The sequence below is a fragment of the Cryptomeria japonica genome, chromosome 9 (assembly GCF_030272615.1).
Source record: "Cryptomeria japonica chromosome 9, Sugi_1.0, whole genome shotgun sequence".
Taxonomy (NCBI): domain Eukaryota; kingdom Viridiplantae; phylum Streptophyta; class Pinopsida; order Cupressales; family Cupressaceae; genus Cryptomeria; species Cryptomeria japonica.
This window is the reverse complement of record NC_081413.1, coordinates 146,468,314-146,486,289: the sequence shown is the minus strand read 5'-3', so window position 1 is coordinate 146,486,289 and position 17,976 is coordinate 146,468,314.

Here is a 17,976-nt window from a genome sequence, read left to right as displayed (position 1 = left end):
GGTTTTCTCAATTCAGAAGTCAACAAGATGAGAAATTCCTGGAAAAGGTCAACCAAGGCTAAGACAAAAGTGATTAATTTCGCGTGGCCAACTGTTGATGTGTATAATGAATGGACAAGAAAATATGCCATCTAGGATGTAGACCAGTTAGAGGGTGCTCCTGAACAGTTAGAAGATGTTGCGACCGAACAACAAGTTGAAGAAGCTACAGAGGTTGAAAAGGACTTGTAACTATTTTTTGTAAAAGGCTTTGTAACTTCTTTTGGAAATGAAATGATTGTAACAAATTCTCCTAGGAAAGTCCAAAGCTATGTGCATCCATATTGTTATAAATGGATACTAGGACTAAGAGTAGGAGGATCGCAAAGAATTGTAAGAAAATGGTGCAGAAATTTATATCTGAGCTTTTCTAAGTTTAATGGAGAATATTCAATAGTTTTTGTAATACTTTCTTGAAGAATATATCAATATACAGACCATCAGTTTTTAGTAAAACTTTGTGTCATCTTCAAATGTGCTTGCAATTTTTTACTATTTCATTCTGAATAATCCAGGGTTATTTTGTTTGATATAAGTTGTAAGGCAACTTTCAGTAGATGTGTTTGCTGGCTTTTCTCTTTTTGAGGGAAATTAAATATGCGGGGATCACTTCTACTAGTAAATTCTCTGTAGGATACTTTGAATCTTGATGAGCATAGTTTGATTTGGTATGCATAAATTCTCGTGTGTGTTGGACATATATAAAGATTAACAGAAGCCGAGCCAATGGGATGTGTAGAGATATTTTGTTTGGGGAGTATTGTTTGAATTTAGATGACTCTATGACCTTGAAAAAGGCACTGGTATAGATCAAAGTTGTCTATCACATGTTTTGTATGTCAAAATACTAAATATGAGTATAATTTTCATTCCTTTGTTTTAGTTAGTTTCATGGTGATTAGATCCACTAGTTTTCTGGACTAGTTTGTTGTGGATTTATCTTTTGAAAGTGTGAATTTAGTTCACAAAGGTATACCTACCTGGACTCTAAGTAAGTCCAAAGTGTAGAAGGTTAAATCAAACCTTGTCATATGTTGTCCTAAGAGTTTTCTTCCCTTTGATATCTCTTCTACACAGAGTTCAATCATTTTATTATAAGGATGTTAAAGTGAATCAGATTTTGAAGACAACACAACATACTCAGCTTCAATAGTAGATAAATAATTACATGACTGTTTCTTGCTAATCCATGAAATAAGTTCCTTTCAAAGAAATAAGGCTTCATCGAAAGTACTTTTCCAGTCATCAACATCACTTTCCCAATCTGCATCTGTATATGCACATTAAGTAAACTCATCATCTTTGGGATACCACAAACCATATTCAAATGTTCCTTGTAAGTATCTAAAAATCCTTTTCACCACACTCTCATAATTTTCTCTAGGATCACTTTTATATCTTGATGCAATACAAATTGCATTCATTATATCTAGTCTAGTCAAAGTCAAATATAGAAGACCTCCAATCATAGACTTGTATCTTTTAGTATTTACCGGTATTGATTCATCTTTCTTTGTCAATTTTTGACTTGTAACCATAGGAGTACTAACCAGTTTAGAATTTTCCATACCAAATTTCTTCAACAACTCTCTAGCATACTTAGTTTGATAGATGAAAATACCTTTATCAGTTTGAGTAATCTGCAAACCTAAGAAAAATTTCATGTCCCTAATCATAGACATCTCAAATTCATTCTTTAATTGTTAGAAAATCCCATGCACAACTTATCTTCACCTCCAAAAATGTCGTCATCAACAAAGACCTCAATAATCAATATATCATCATCGGTGACTTTATAATATAGATTATTGTTGGCATTACCTTTAGTGAAACCAAGTTTTAAATATATTTCTCCAACCTTGCATACCAAGATCTAGGTTTCTATTTCAATCCATATAAGGCTTTCTTTAACTTGTAAACCATGTTTTTATCATCTAAACCTGAAAATCCATCAGGTTGCTCAATATAAACTTCCTCATTAAAATCCCCATTTAGAATATCACACTCAACATCCATCCAATAAACCTTATAGTTTTTATGTGCAACATAGGCAAGAAATAATCTTACAATTTCAATCCTATCTATAGGTGCAAAGGTTTTACCATAATTAATTTCTTCCTTCTAAGATTATCCTTTACAAACTAATCTATCTTTATTCCTCACAACTTGTCCATCTTCATTTAATTTATTCCTTAAAACCCATTTAGTTTCAATAACATTCTTATTTTTGGGTCGGGGAACTAAAATCCATGGGTTATTCTTTTCTATCTGATCTAATTCTTCTTCCATAGCTTTCATCCAACATTCATCTTTACATGCTTCAAATACTGATACCGGTTCAACTTGAGAAATTAAACATACCTCAACAGCTGCCAATCTTCTTCTTGTCATCACTACTTCGTTCTTATCCCCAATGATCTAATCTTATGAATGATTTGACCTTACATACCTAGGAGTCTACTGACTCTTTGTTCCTCTTCCCTAATCTTCAGTTACTATAGAATTTTATGACACTACCAAAGTAACTGGTTCAACATTCTATTCCGGTATAGGTGTTACTAGTTCAGTTATGATCATTTCCACTACTGGTTCTTGCTCATAAATTTTGATTTGACTTCTATTATGCTCATCCACCTTGATATTAGCGCTCTCCACAATTCTTTGTAATCTTTTGTTATAACATCTATATGCTTTGCTTTCATTAGAATAACCAAGAAATATTCCTTCATCACATCTAGGATCAAAATTGCCAATGAAATCATCTCTCTTTATATAACATTTACTACCAAAGATTTTGAAGTACTTAACTGTAGGTGTTTTGCCAAACCATAACTCATAAGGTGTCTTACCGGTTTCTCCTTTGATATGAACTCTATTGAATGTATAAACTATTGTGCTCACTACTTCTCTTTAGTAGATATGAGGTAGATTAGCTTCCATCATCATGGTTCTAGCAATATCCAAGATAGTTATGTTCTTTCTTTCCACAACTCCATTTTTCTCAGGTGTCCGAGGAGAAAAAAATTGTCTCCTTATGCCATGCTTCTAACAAAAGTTATTAAACTCACCGGATGTGAATTCTCCACCATGATCTGACCTTAAGCACTTAATCTTCAATCTTGTCTTAGTTTCAACCTTATCTTTAAAGATTTTAAACTTTTCAAAAGCCTCATATTTTTCCCTTAGAAAAGTAACCCACATCATTCTAGAATAATCATCAATGATTAGCATTAAATATATATCACCTTGAAAACTTCTGACTCTAGCAGGACCACACAAATTAGTATGATTAAGATCAAGAACATCATTAGATTTGTCTTGTATACTCTTAAAATAGGTTTTGACCTATTTTCCCATTTGACATTCCTTACATACCGGATTATAGGGCTTTACAATCTTAGGTATATCTCTAATTGCCTTAGTTGAACTGATCTTTACCATGCAATCAAAATTCACATGACATGGCCTTTTATACCAAAGCCAGCTCTCATAAATTTTTGCAATCAAACATGTCTTCTCACTAGAATTCAAATGAAATATATTACCTTTTTTCTGAGTACCGGTAGCAATCTCCAATCCAGATCTATTAATGATCTTGCATTTTCCATCCTTGAATTGTGATTGAAATCCCTTATCCACCAACTGTCCTAAACTTAAAATATTATGCCTTAAATATTCAACATAATAAACATTATCAGTATTGTGCTTACCATCTAATGATATGGTTCCTCTTCCTTTGATTATGCATGCTTTATCATCTCCAAATCTAACCAGTCCGCCATCAAATTCTTGCAAAGATAGAAACTTCCTTTTATCTCCAGTCATATGATGTGAAAATCCACTGTCTACTACCCATCCATCCTTATCTTCAATTTTAGCAGCAAGGGCCTTTTCTTCAGGTAGATTCTCTTCCAGTACCAGATCATCTTACTTGATAGACAGGAATGCCCATTCCTTTCCATTGTTGGAACCACTAGTAGAGTCTTATGTTGGTTCATCATTAGAATTAGTCACACCTTCCTCATCCACAAAGTAACATGATTATCTATGTTTCTCCTATACTTATGCTTGTTCTGATATTTAGGATTAGGATTAAAATATCTTCTACCTCTTTCTTCAAATCTTGAATTCCTTTCAAGACATCTAGATGTAAAATGACCTATCTTATTACATGCAAAACATTTAAAGGGTGATTTTCCTTCATACTTACTTCCTACCGGTCCTTTAGGTACTCTTCTAGAAAATAGGGCTTCAAGTTGCTCAAATTCTTCATCTTCTCTCTTCATATCATCCAATTCCTTTGCATAAAAAGCTTTCCAATCTTGCTTGTCGGTTGATGATGTAAATGCATGAAAAGTAGGTTCAGACTTCACAGCTCAAAAGAAGATAATTTCCCAACCAAGGTATCCCTATTGACAGAAGTATTAGCCATTGTTCTCAATTCATTAATTGCAGTAGCCTTCATCTTATAAGCCGGTGGTAAAGCTCTTATAACTTTAGAAACTATCTCATCTTCACTCAAAGATCCACCAAAACATTGAATTCCCATGACAATTTCATTTACCCTTTCCATAAATGCAATAATCCTTTCATCTTCTTCCATCTTCAAATTTTCATATCTCACCCAGTATGCATCAAGTTTAGCAATCTTAAAAGTAGGATCACCTTCATTTAGAGTCTCCAACTTGTCCCATGTAGCTTTTTATGTTGATTTGTTAGACAATCTCATTATTTGTTGATTAGAAAGTGCACACAAGAGGGATTCTCTAGATATACAATCATTCTCAATCTCCTTATCCAATTTTGCTAGAGGAGGATTTCCAAATGCCAGATTAAAAGGGGATACACCATTCTTAGTGATCCCATAGATTTCCTTACCAAGACATCTCAGATTAGTCTCCATCCAAATATTCCATATTTTTTAATTTGTTCCATCAAGGCTAGGAAATTCTCTTTAGAAGACAGTTGCAGATGAACTAGATGAACTTGAATTGTTAGATGCCATAAGATCTTCCTCCAGTGGTTAAGCTTCTATAGAGAGGACTAGAGAACTAATACCAATTGTTAGATAGTTCAAATAATGAGAGGATAACTGAGAGTGGGGGGTGAATCAGTTGTCACCAGATTATCAGAAGATTAAGCATTTAAAACTTTAATACCAGAACACACAAGATCAATACTGGAATACATAAACCAATTACCGAAATGAATTATATAATAATTAAGCATAGACAACAATTAGAGAATAGTTACCATCCACATGGCACCAATATTTGTACGTGGAAAACTCAGTAAAGGGAAAAAACATGGTGGGAAGCCTACCCATAGTTAGAGAATACTTCTACAGTAAGTATGTGATTAATAATTGAGGGGCCTACACTTGCAGGAAGGCCAACATCCTAGGGCATATTTCTCATTACAAAAGGAGTCTCACTGACTACATAAAAATCCAGACTACAATCCAGAAGGAAGAATGAACTGCAATAACAACATCTCCTATACCTGAATACAGTTCTGGTTAAGCTCAATACTGGAGGTCTTAAACCTCTTGCATAAACCAATCACCTATGATCAACCAAATCCTCTGCATGAATGATTATTACATTATTCGCTTGTATACCATAATCTACAATGAGATCATACACATGTATATAAAAATCCTCGACCTTAAACAATTAGGTCAGCCATCTAGACACTAAAACCTTTTACATAATTATTAAACATGTTAGCCTGAGGCCAAACAAATATCATCCAACCCATAAGTCATCCTAGAAATAAATCGAGAAGTCCCAATAATACGTTACATTAAGTCGGTCCATAACCTAGCAAACACATAATAGGTCTGGTGCTAAATACAACATTGTCGATCAACTGGAACATGAACATGATAACCATCAGCATCTTGAATCCTTACTAGAAGGCACACCAATACCACATATGCATAATATTAAAATATCTTAAACAAAGATCTACCGATGAAACCCTCATCAGATCAATAAACCAGGCTTACCACCATATAAGATAGCATTCGATCACCAAATGAATACCAACTGATTGAACATATATCTGAGTAGCATGAATAGAATATCTAAGCCAATTCCATAAGCCAAAGCATATCGAAGTATACCAGATCAATATGATCTAGACAACCAAAAACAAAACATCCTACTGAGACCAACTAGATACCTTTAAATAGCCAAAGCAACTAGTGTTGACATTAATGACAAAACATCAATGCAACACATAATCAATTCCTCCAAATTGCCAATAGAGTTCACATCAAATGAGTTTGAAGACTACTATGAGAAACATGGAATCAAAAGACAATATTCTTCTCCTAGGACACCACAACAAAATGGTGTTATGGAAAGGAAGAACAAAGCAGTCAAGAAGATGACAAGGACAATGTTGAATGAAGCTAATATGCCTAATGTTCATTGGAAACAGGTAGTTCACACTAGTGTATATACACTAAACAGTACAATTAAGAGTAAACAATAGAATGACACCTTATGAGTTATGGTATGATAGGAAACCATCAGTAAAGTATTTCAAGTTGCTTGGTAGCAAGTGCTTCATCAAAAGAGATGAAGATAGATTAGGAAGTTTTGATTTAAGAAGTGATAAAGGTATCTTCTTGGGCTACTCTACTCATAGCAAGGCCCACAAGTGTTTCAAAATAAGACTAAAGAAGTAATTGAGAGTGTACATGTGAAATTAGATAAAGATATACATAAAGGAAGGAAAAACTCAATTACTCAGACTGAAGAACCATATGTTGAAGATGAAGATCAATCTGAGAGTGAACATGAAGAAGAAACACCTAGCAAAGCCCCAAATAGATATGTACAAAAGAATCACCCTGAGGATCAAATAATTGGAAACAAAAATGATGGTGTGCAAACTAGAAGGAAAGCTAGGAACACTAAGAAAGTAAACTTCTACCTTATGATAGAGATGCAACCCAAGACATTTGATGAATCTAGAAAGAGTGAATATTAGATAAAGGCAATGGAAGATGAGTTGTAGCAGATAGAAAAGAACAAAACATGGGAATTAGCTACTAGGCCAATAGACAAAAATGGCATTGGAACTAAATGGGTCTATAGGAACAAGATGAATGAAGAAGGAAAGGTAGTAAGTAACAAGGCAAGGCTAGTATGAAAGGGATATGCTCAGGTAAAGGGCATAGATTTTGAAGAAATGTTTGCACCAGTTGCAAGACTTGAAGCAATCAAAATATTCTTGGCATTCTCGGCACATAAAGAATACAAAGTATATCAAATGGTAATCTAGAAGAAGAGGTATGCATAGAGAAACCTAAAGGCTTTTAGTTGCATGAAGATGACAACTTTGTTTATATATTGAAAAAAGCATTGTATGGTCTAAAGTAGGCACCTAGAGCATGGTATTCTAGGTTGGATAAGTATCTCCATCAGCAAGGTTTTAGAAAAGGAAATGTTGATAACAATTTATATATCACAGTAGATGGAGACTACATGATAATAGTAGTGGTTTATATAGATGATATCATCTTTGGAGGTAACAAAGATGTTCTATGCAAAGAATTTTCTGATCAGATGCAGTCACAGTTTAAAATGTCCATGCTTGGAGAGTTTTCATATTTTCTTGGTTTGCAAATATCCTAGCAGAATAAGGACATATTCATCTCTCAAACCAAGTATTTCAAGGACATGTTAAAGAAGTTTCAAATGGACGATAGAAAACCAGTCAGTACCCCCATGGTGACATGATGCAAGTTCAACAAAGATGATGGGTCACCTAGTGTTGATCAAACCTTGTATAGGTCCATGATTGTAAGCCTATTGTATCTCATAGCTTCCAGGCCTGATATTGTGCAATCAGTGTGCATGGTAGCTAGATTCCAAGATGATCCAAAGCAATCACATGTAAATGTTGTTAGAAGAATTTTCTAGTATCTACAAGGAGCACTTACTTCTAGCTTATGGTATTCAAAGAAAGGATATTTCACCTTTCAAGCCTATAGTGATGCTCATTAGGCAGGATGTGTAGATGACCGAAAAAACACCAGTGGTGGAGCTTTCTTCCTTGGAAATAGATTGGTCTCATGGCACAATAAGAAGAAAGATTATATTTCTTTGTCTATGGCTAAAGCTGAGTATATTGCAACTGCCACATGTTACTCATGGGTTTTGTGGATGAAATGAACCTTAAAAGACATTCAGGTATCATTTTTCAGATCCTATTACTATTATGTGTGACAACTCAAGTGCAATCAATATATCAAAGAACCCTTTCATGCATTCTAGGACAAATCAAACTGCAATCAAATATCATTTTCTTAGAGAAAAGGTTGCAGAGAAAGAAGTAAAAGTTGAATATGTTTGTACTAGTGAGCAAATAGCTGATATCTTTACTAAGCCACTGCCTAGAGATATCTTTGAGTACTTGAGACAAAATTTGGGTGTTGTCTCACCCTCCTTCTACACTTAAGGAATTGATTTGAGATTCATGGTCCAGGATTATTTCTACACTTACCACCTTGAACCTCATGTAGAGTCTCAGGGGGAGATCTGAATTTTTATAAGCAGCATTGGTACTGCTTTTTATATTGTAATAATAGTTCATTTAGCTACAGGCAGCTGAGGTCAAGAAGTTGTAAATGAAATTTCTAATGTATTGCAGATGTGTCATGATTGAAATTGAAAGTTCCATTCATTGCTCTAGAACCTTATAGGGGGTGTTCTTGCATAGTTGAAATTTGGTTGTAGCACCCTTTTCCATTGTTGTCAAAGGGGGAGAGAAGAAAGTGCATTGATGTCAATGCCAAAGAGGGAGATTGTTGGCATTAGCTTATCATTGATGTCAACAATTGAGAAGATGCACTAGAGAGATCAGATATGTTACAGTGGAAAGTTCAAATTGATAAGTTGGCAAAAGTGTTGCTACAACATCGTATAGAACATCGTGTTATATGCACAACGAAATATAGAAGGAATGAATGAAGTGTGTCATTGGGACATGAAAATGGATAAGGAGGACACAGGAAATTGAGTTGAAAATGTATTGTGAAATTTGGTGCGACTCAGAAAATGTTTGCTGTAATTTTCAATAACACGCTGAGTTATCGCATGCAGTTACATGGAGTATCAATAGCAATTTTCAATAACATGACAGGTTAGTCATGTTGGTCTTGATAGTCCTAAAAAATGATTGCACAAAAATTTTCATGCTTGAGTCAAAATGTTGGTGATTTGGGATTTATTTTTCCCTCTGTCAAGGTTCAAGGTTTAGGGTTTAGGGTTTATGAATTTCCAAAAGAAAAACCCTAAGCCTATTATATCCTATCATTACTTTATCCACTTAAAGCCAAGGTTTGGCTACCATTGGTGGGGCCATTTTATTTTTCCTAAGTATTAAGTCGTGTTTGGCTGATCCTTTTATGGTTTTTCCTAAGTTGCATGCAAATTTACCCTAGGCAGTTCCCTTTTAATATTTTCTGCTAGCACCTAAATTTTCCTAAAGTCTAAAGTCTTGTGTATTTCATTGGTGATTTTATATTAAATTGCGAATAGATCCTATGGTTTGCATAACCTTGCAGATGAAAATGCAAGGAAGATAAGGACTACAACATCACAAGATGATGCCACATGTCCTCAATGGAGAAGGGTGAGCCGGTGGTTTGATTATTCAAAATCCTCATTTTACAGGTTCTCAAGAGGTAAATATTGGACTACTAATGGTTCCATCAATTTGCACGTGTTTCAATGGACAGTGATGTTATAATCTAGGCAAAAAGGTGCCCGACTTTTAATATGCAAAGGTTGGTGGGTAGTATGGCCACAAGGTAAAGTGAGAACATATCTAATGGCCCTCGTAACCCCTGGAAGGAAGATGCAAGAAGTTTATGGACCGTGACATCATGAGATGATGCCATGTGTCCCAGGCTGACCAAGAAGATTGACAGTGGGGCCGCTGATAGTGTTAGGGTAAGAGATAACATGTCATTGCTACGCCACATATTTGATGGGTCCACAAGCCACAATGGAAGGTCAATGCTAGATTGACCATTAGTGATCATTTGATTTGCCAGGTTGGGTAGGATCTATGATAGAGTTTCAAAGTGATTTAAAAGGTAATCAAAGGTATTATTTTTCACCTGTGTGGGAAAAGTTAGAAAAAACAAAATGCAGGCTTGTTGACATGGAATAAGATAGTGAAAAGTCAGGACACTTGGATGTCGACTCATTCCTGAGGGACTATTATGAAGGTCTTCACTGAGTTGGGGCTCATTAGATAAGCAAAGATGACATTTTTAGAGGTATGAAAGGATTGGATAGCTTCTGAGCTAAAGATGGGAGATCATGGATTTCTCAGGGATTCTGAATCAAAATTTGTACAATCAAAGAGGAACAAGATCATAATAAAATTGTTCACATAAGATGAGCCTTAGTAGGAGGCAGTGGATTTGATAGGCATGATTTCTAGAATCCATAGCTGGCAGGTTTAGTTGAAAGCACCAAAATGATGATTTTTCACATGAATGAACATCACCAAATGAAGTGTTTTTTATTATAAATATAATAGGGTGGTGACTAAATTGGTAGAAGAGAAAAGAATCCTTTTCATTTTTTGAGAGCAGTTTTTATTTAGCAAGGAAGATGATGTTTGAGAAGGATCATGCATGGAGTTTTTGTGTGCTCTATGATACTGGATGGGTTCTTTTCTCCCATGTGAGTTTGTTTATTGTTAGAGGGGTTGTGAAAGTGAGAAGGATTTCTAGAGGGGGCGTGAAAGCCTTTTCTTATCAAGAAAGGCCATGCATGGAACATCCTCTTCTTCTACTCTACCACTAGATGACAGGGGGTTTGAAGAAGGAGCCCACAGAGGAATGAAAGAAGGATTTGTTTGGGTGGGGAGTGGCTGTCAGTCATATCTTTGACTGCATGGAAGTTGTGACCCCTCTCCAACATATTACATTTCCCCTTAGGCTCCTCCTTCCACTTTCTCTGATCCTGGGTATGAAGGCTGGAGCTCCTCTTCTAGTTTAGAGGTGACTTTTCTTCTTGCTGAGACTCAATATCCCTTTCGAGAAGGGAAGAGATATGTTGGATAAAACGTAACATCTCACACTCCATCCGAAGGCATCTAGGTGATAACAGCACAACTCAAGTGGTTTTGGTTCTACCGATTTTTAGTTGAAAATTTTGATTCAGTGCCAGCACATGGATATAGAATATTTTGTAACAAAATCACATATAGGCTCTTAGGCCTAATTGCTAAGAGTAAATATTTTGTTGAAATGTGTCTCTTGGCCTGAAGCTTGTTGCTACCTTTTCTTCTATAAAAAGGGAAATGAAGGCCATTAGACAGGTTCTGATTTGGGAAGTCTCTTGAGGGTTCAAAAATTCTAGTTCCTTTGGGTTTCCTTGTCCGGTTCTAGTAGTGAGTCTAGGTAAAGTGAGCAAGTTGTAAAGTAATTTATAGAGAAAAAGAAAAGCATTTAGTGTCAATATTTGTGCAGGTTCTTGAAGGAGTTATATGTAAATTTATTCTATGATAGGAGTAGTAATTTTATTCAATAGAAATAAAATTCTGATCTATTTCTCTCTAGTGTATAATTATGTCATCTTTCAAATGAATAGACTCAAGAGTTTTTTCATTTGTTGTATTGTTATGATGTATGTAATTTTTTATTTCATGCTTTGACCTAAGGGGTTGATTAAATGCTTGAAGCGGGATTATAGAGTGATAGGGTTTATGCAGGGATTTAGATAAGTAGTTTAGGTTGGGAGTACAAATGAGATATATTGTAAGGCAATATTATCTTAGATCTTATACTATTAGATAAAATTCTATTGCGTTTTTAGTTTACATTCTGTATCTTCAGGTTCCCATTGGAGTAAGGCACTGATCATAGCTTGTAACTAATTTTAAATATCAATCTTGTGTTCAAATTCATTGACAAATCTCTATAATTTGGTGATTATCAGAATACCTTTCATTTCATGTTTGTTATTGTTTATCCTACCCATCTCATGCTTTGATTAGGTTGAGGATCACTAGAGGACTTGCAATTATTGAGAATTATCCCTACCATTGATCCCGTTTATGAGATCATCTGCCTTGTTTTAGTGAATATTTGAGTGTGGTGCAGAGATCATAAAATTCACTAAAGGGATCACCCTCCCGAGTTTTGCAAAGACCAAAGCATAGAAGGATTTGCAAAATCCTTGTAAGTTTATCCAATCCTTGTGATAATTTCCATAATTAAAGTTGGATACTTCATAGAAATTGGATTGAGTGTATTGGTGGCTTTTAAAGCATAAAACCCAATTCGGGAACCAACAAAATGGCAACTCTGCTGGGGAATTGCATAAAGTTTTCTAGGTTTTTATGTGATTAGATGGTTGAGCTTTTCTCCCGACATCATAGAATCCAAATCTTTTTCCTTATAGAGTTATGAGCTTGTTAAATCTGTCCCTTGTCAGTTTGAGTCAATTCTCATGAATGTTGTCTGAGAATCTGTTGTATTTCATCTTTCAATGCAACTTTTTCTAGATTTGTTCCTATTTTATGATTATTTCAAAACCTCACAAGTTGCGAGTGGCGACTTTAAGACCTTTGTACTAGTGTGCATTATTTGAAGAAGGACTAAAGAAGAACCAAAGAATTTACAGAAGAGATGAAGCATACTTGAGCTCTCGTGATGAAGTACCCTGACAGGTTGAGGATGGAATTCATATGATGCCATATGATAATAAGAAGATGCTCTAGTGCTAGTTTTTGAAAAAGTTTGACCTATGAAGAAATTCCAGTTGTTAAAAATTTTGACATCTGCAAAGAGATGGCGACTCTACAAAAGAACCTAATGAAGATATGAAGAGAGCTTTAGATCTACCAATATTTTGAACCAGAAGCTTAATTCCCAATGATTACAACATCTCCAAGTATTTTGATTTTCATGAGTCAAATGTGTTTTCATGAAAATCATATGTAGAAAATTTCGCCCTTTTAAGTGCATAAAGAACTAAAAAAGGGAATGGTAGTGGTTATTTTACAAACTTTTGTGATACATTTCAATATTTTTGTATTAAGCTAGGTGAAGTATGTTTTGAGATATATATTGTAATATTTTAAGATTGTAAAGGGGAATGAAAGATAAGATGTATTGTTTGCCTATACATCCCTATGAAATATCAAATTTAAGTGTGGAACCTCTGTCAAGTCATAATAGAATGCTCTCTAAGGAAAAATATAAACCATTAAATTTTAATGGCATTCAAGGTTTCCTAAATCCGGTTCCTATTAGGGTTAGGGAATATTTACCAGGGTTCAATGGGAAAAGATCAAAATCAACATGCCAACATCTGCAAGAGTTTTCTAATTTGATGGGAGATTTTGAGACAAATCAAGAAGATATTCTCATGAAGTTTTTTGTTCAATTTTTGAAGGGGGATTCCAGAGATTGGTTCTCTTATTTTCTAGCATGTTCTATTTCTTTATGGGATGAACTAAAAGTAGCCTTCATGGAACAATTTGGTGAAAGAGTTGATCTAGGCTCAGTTATGAAAAGATTCAGGGATATTCAAAAGAAGGAAGATGAATTAATTTTTGCTTTCAATCTAGGATTTGCAAGAACACTAGATGATATTCCTAGTAGCTATAGGCCCAATGATGTAGTGTGTTTAGCTATTTACCTAGTTGTATTTGATGAGAAAATGAGCTATTTGCTAAGAGACAAAGATCCTAAAACCATGCATCTGGCTTATAGGATAGAAATGGATATTGAAAATAACCTAGAATCCTTAAGGGTTATCTATCTGCAAGAGCGTGCTATCCTAAGATGTTCAATGTTGAAGAAAGGTGTGAATCAAAAGGTAAAAATCAATGTCAAAGAATTTGCATCACTACTGATCACACTAACCTTGTTAAAAATTATGATTTAAACAAAAATGTGAGTGAAGAGATCTTGTCCCAGACAATGGTTATTCCTCATGTTAGTGAAAAAAAGGTTAGTGAGATAATTTTAGTTATACCATATGACAACAACAGTAGTTTATCCAACAGGGAAATTTTACAAGAGATCCCTCTACAGTCTTGAGTTTTAGATAAATTCAATAGTGTGTATAAAGAATTGGAAAGTTGTACATTTGATGAAGAAAATGCTAGTGTGCAGGATTTTGATGACATGAATTCAGTCTCTTAGAAATCAGTTATGTATGACAATGAAAATTTGAATGATGAGGTGCCACCATTTTTGGTTGATAATGCTCTTGAGATAGAAAGTTGCATGGTGTGTTCAAATAAGGAAAGTATGTTGCAGCCTATATCTATACCACATGAATTCATCCAAAGTAATGTGCATGAATTATTAGTTGAGGTATGTGTCCTTGATAATAATGTTTTGAATAGTTGCATACCAATTGTTCCATTACAAACAATTGTGCATGAAGAGACTCATAAATTTATAAATAGTAAAGGGCTTACATCAGAAAAATTTATGGATCATCCATATAGTGAGTCTTTTTTGTGTAAAGAGTTTGCTTCATGTGAAGAATTGGGAAGTGAAGAGGATGAAATAGGTTGTGATGAAACATGTTATCTTGATGATTTCCATGGTTTCTTTAAATCTGATTTAGAAACATTTGTACCTAGTGAATATGAGGATGATTTTCTTTCTAATGTTACAAGTGCTGACATCAATTATGAGAGTGTGGAGTTCATTGACATCATCCAAGGTTGTGAAGTGGATGAACAAGATTTCTTCCTTGTTGCTCCACATAATACTTTGAAGTCAAATTTGGAACCTTTTGTTGCACATAAGGATAGTTTTATTAAGAAGATGAATAATGATTCCTTTTAATCATATAGTGACCTAAGTGTGCAAAATGTTGATCAAGAATTAGTGACTATGTCAACAAAAGACATAAGTGAATTAGAATGGTTTTCAAATGTTGATTGTTTGGATATGAATATTTTTTAACCAATAGTTATGTTGGATGAACCAACATATGAGAGCATTTACTTTGACATCTGTAATGAGTGTTTATTATGTTTGCAAGAGTGTTTAAATGATAAATATGTTATGAAGGTGCTAAAAAATGAAGAGACCAATTTTCATGGTGCCAGTTGTAGAACAGAGTATGAAGTGTTTTATTTTCTTCTTCAATTTGGTGGGGTTATCATGAAACTTGATGAATGTTGTTTTCAACATGTTGTTATTTCAGATACTAACCATGGCCATTGTTTGTCTCAAATAATGCCTTGTGATAAAGTTCAAATTAGTGAAGAATGTAATGAGATAAATGGTTTTTATGACATGCTTAAGGGTGAAGAGCTTGATAATCGTGAGCAGGTATATGACAGTAATATCTCTAAACTATTCAAGATGCAATGCGATCACAACTACATATTTGATCGAGGGAAAAATTGATTAATTTCCAGATGGCCTTGGGCCATCACATGTGGTTTGATCCTTAGGCCACAAGCAACTTGGGGTAGAGTAATCTTTTCTATCTCTATGCCCAATGTGTTGGCATTGTGTTGTCATTGATGTCAACCGATATGGGAGATGTATGTGCAGTATTGTCTTTGATGCATACCGGATGAGATTTCTTTGATGTTATATAGCATATAAGTTCATTGGTAAGGGAGATAAGGTCAACTAGCATATTGGCCTTTGGAGTCACTGGTACACAAGTTAGCGTTGACTTGTGTTGAAGACACAAGGATTGTAGACCGATAAGTGACATGTTGGTAGTACATACTTTCCAACCAACAAGAGAGAAAGATGTTGGTCTGTTGATTGTGATGAAGAGGGGAAATGCTACCAAAATCACATCAACACTAGAGGTAAAGTATGTGCACGCCACCAGTATGCTATGTGGATTTCAAATAGCAAGACTCCCATCAAATAAAAATGCAGTCACCACTTGTAGAGATGACTGACAGTGAATGTGCCAACTGATTCACATGTGCCTATTTGAAAATATGTTTCTCAAATAGGGAAGCCACATTGGTACATTGCAGGATGCAGATGACAAAGATCCACTCTACTGGTAAGTGAAGCTTATCTCCTATTATGCATAGAATGCATCATAATACTTGAAGATAAGATAAAAGTGTTAAAGGAAAGTGATTGAAGGCTCACACCGGATGAACTAGTGAAACACTAAGTTGCCTTAGGTGCATGCGATCAGGGATGTGCATCGGATCAGTCAGATAGACAATGATGAGTTGCTGGTACACAGATTGAAGGATATGGTTGTCACTTTGACAAACATCTTAATAGAAGAATCAATCTATTGAATGAAGCAGGCAAGGTTGAGAAGTTGTAAATAGATGGAGCATGTTGAAGATTGATGACATGCTATCATCAAGGAGTTTACCGATAAGTATGTCCATTGGTAATGCTGACAAAGTGTGAATGCAGAAGGATTCCCATCTGATGAAGATGCGCATGAGGTAGGTTGGCATGTGTGCTGACCAATTTTGGTGTTCCACCAGAAGAGAAGTAAAGTGCAAGGGTGAAGGTAGATTGGTTAGGGTATAACTGATAGGGTTTGTAAACTAGTAGATGAACCTGACTGAGTGGTTGGTCAGTGATCTTGTTTGGATCGACATAACTAGCCTACAAAAGGTGGAAACTAACAAAGGGGCCATGTGGAGGTGAAGTGGAATGCATGCACAGGTTAGTGTAATGTGTCAGTGAGGTCATTGGCAACTGGTCCAACATTTATGACAATTGCGAAGCTAGAGGAAGAAAAGAAGAGGATTGTGGCTCGACATGAAGGAAACAACATAGATCCAGTAAAGACTGATCTTGTAGATTGAAGAGGATAAAGGAAACCACATCACTCATGTGATCAATAAGACAAAAGGTCAGAAAACATGTTGCAGACAGCTAAAGAGAGAAGACGTGTTTTGCAAGGTAAACAAATGGGTGATGCTCATTGATTGAGTGCTAAACATCGATCAAGGATAGGATATTAGATTGGATTTGATGTGTCATGATGATCAAAGATTAGATTAGATGGAGATTTAGTGCATGGAGGAAATCCTAGTGTGTAATTGTTCAAATTCACATTTAGGCAGGAAAATCTGGATATAAGAATGTGAGCCAAAGATATTATTTGAGTTGTTGAATGAGAGAGTGTTGTTGCTACATGTAAGAGAAAATCAGTCAAGTACACAATGAGAATTAGAAGAAGAGACTATGTGTGCAAGTGAGAAATGGGTTGAAGAGTTCAACCAACAATAGTGAGGCAACTGGTAGCCGACCATTGAGTTTGATAGAGAAGTTCACCAGTGGTGACTAAACCAATAGAGAAGAGTTGCAGAAGACTGCAAAGAAGGCAAGGTGAGAACCGACAAGATTCAGATGGTAGTCATTTGACTAAGCTATCAATATGGGTGGTGGATAGCAATAGTGTGGCATAGAGAAAAGAGAACTAACAGAGTGCAGAACCGGCAAGGAAGAAGAAGAGGCTGAACCAACAAAGATGTAGCAGAGAGTGGATTACAGTAGAAGATAAGGTTGCTATAGAGAAAAGGTGAAGAGAGAACCGACAAAGATCTGTAGAGAGGAGAACCGATGGAGAGACATACATGGGAGTTACAAAGTCCTTTTGTAACAAGAAGATAATTTTTGTATTCAAAATATGATTTTGTAATCACTGGGTTGGAGCTCTATGCAAGGGTTGGTGCTCCTTGGGTTGGTGCCCTAAAATCAAGCATTGGTGCTCCTTGGGTTGCTGCCCTAAATGTTGTAACCAAGGTTTTTATTATGAGGCTAGATTGGAGTAGTAGTCTCCAGTAGTATTTCTCACTGAGGTTTTTCCAATCTTGGGTTTTCCTCGTAGATCTGCTGTTATGTGGTGTCTCTTTTATGTGTGAATGCATTTGTGTCATTCTCCCTTCTAACCAGTAAGTTTTCTTTATGTTAAATCTATC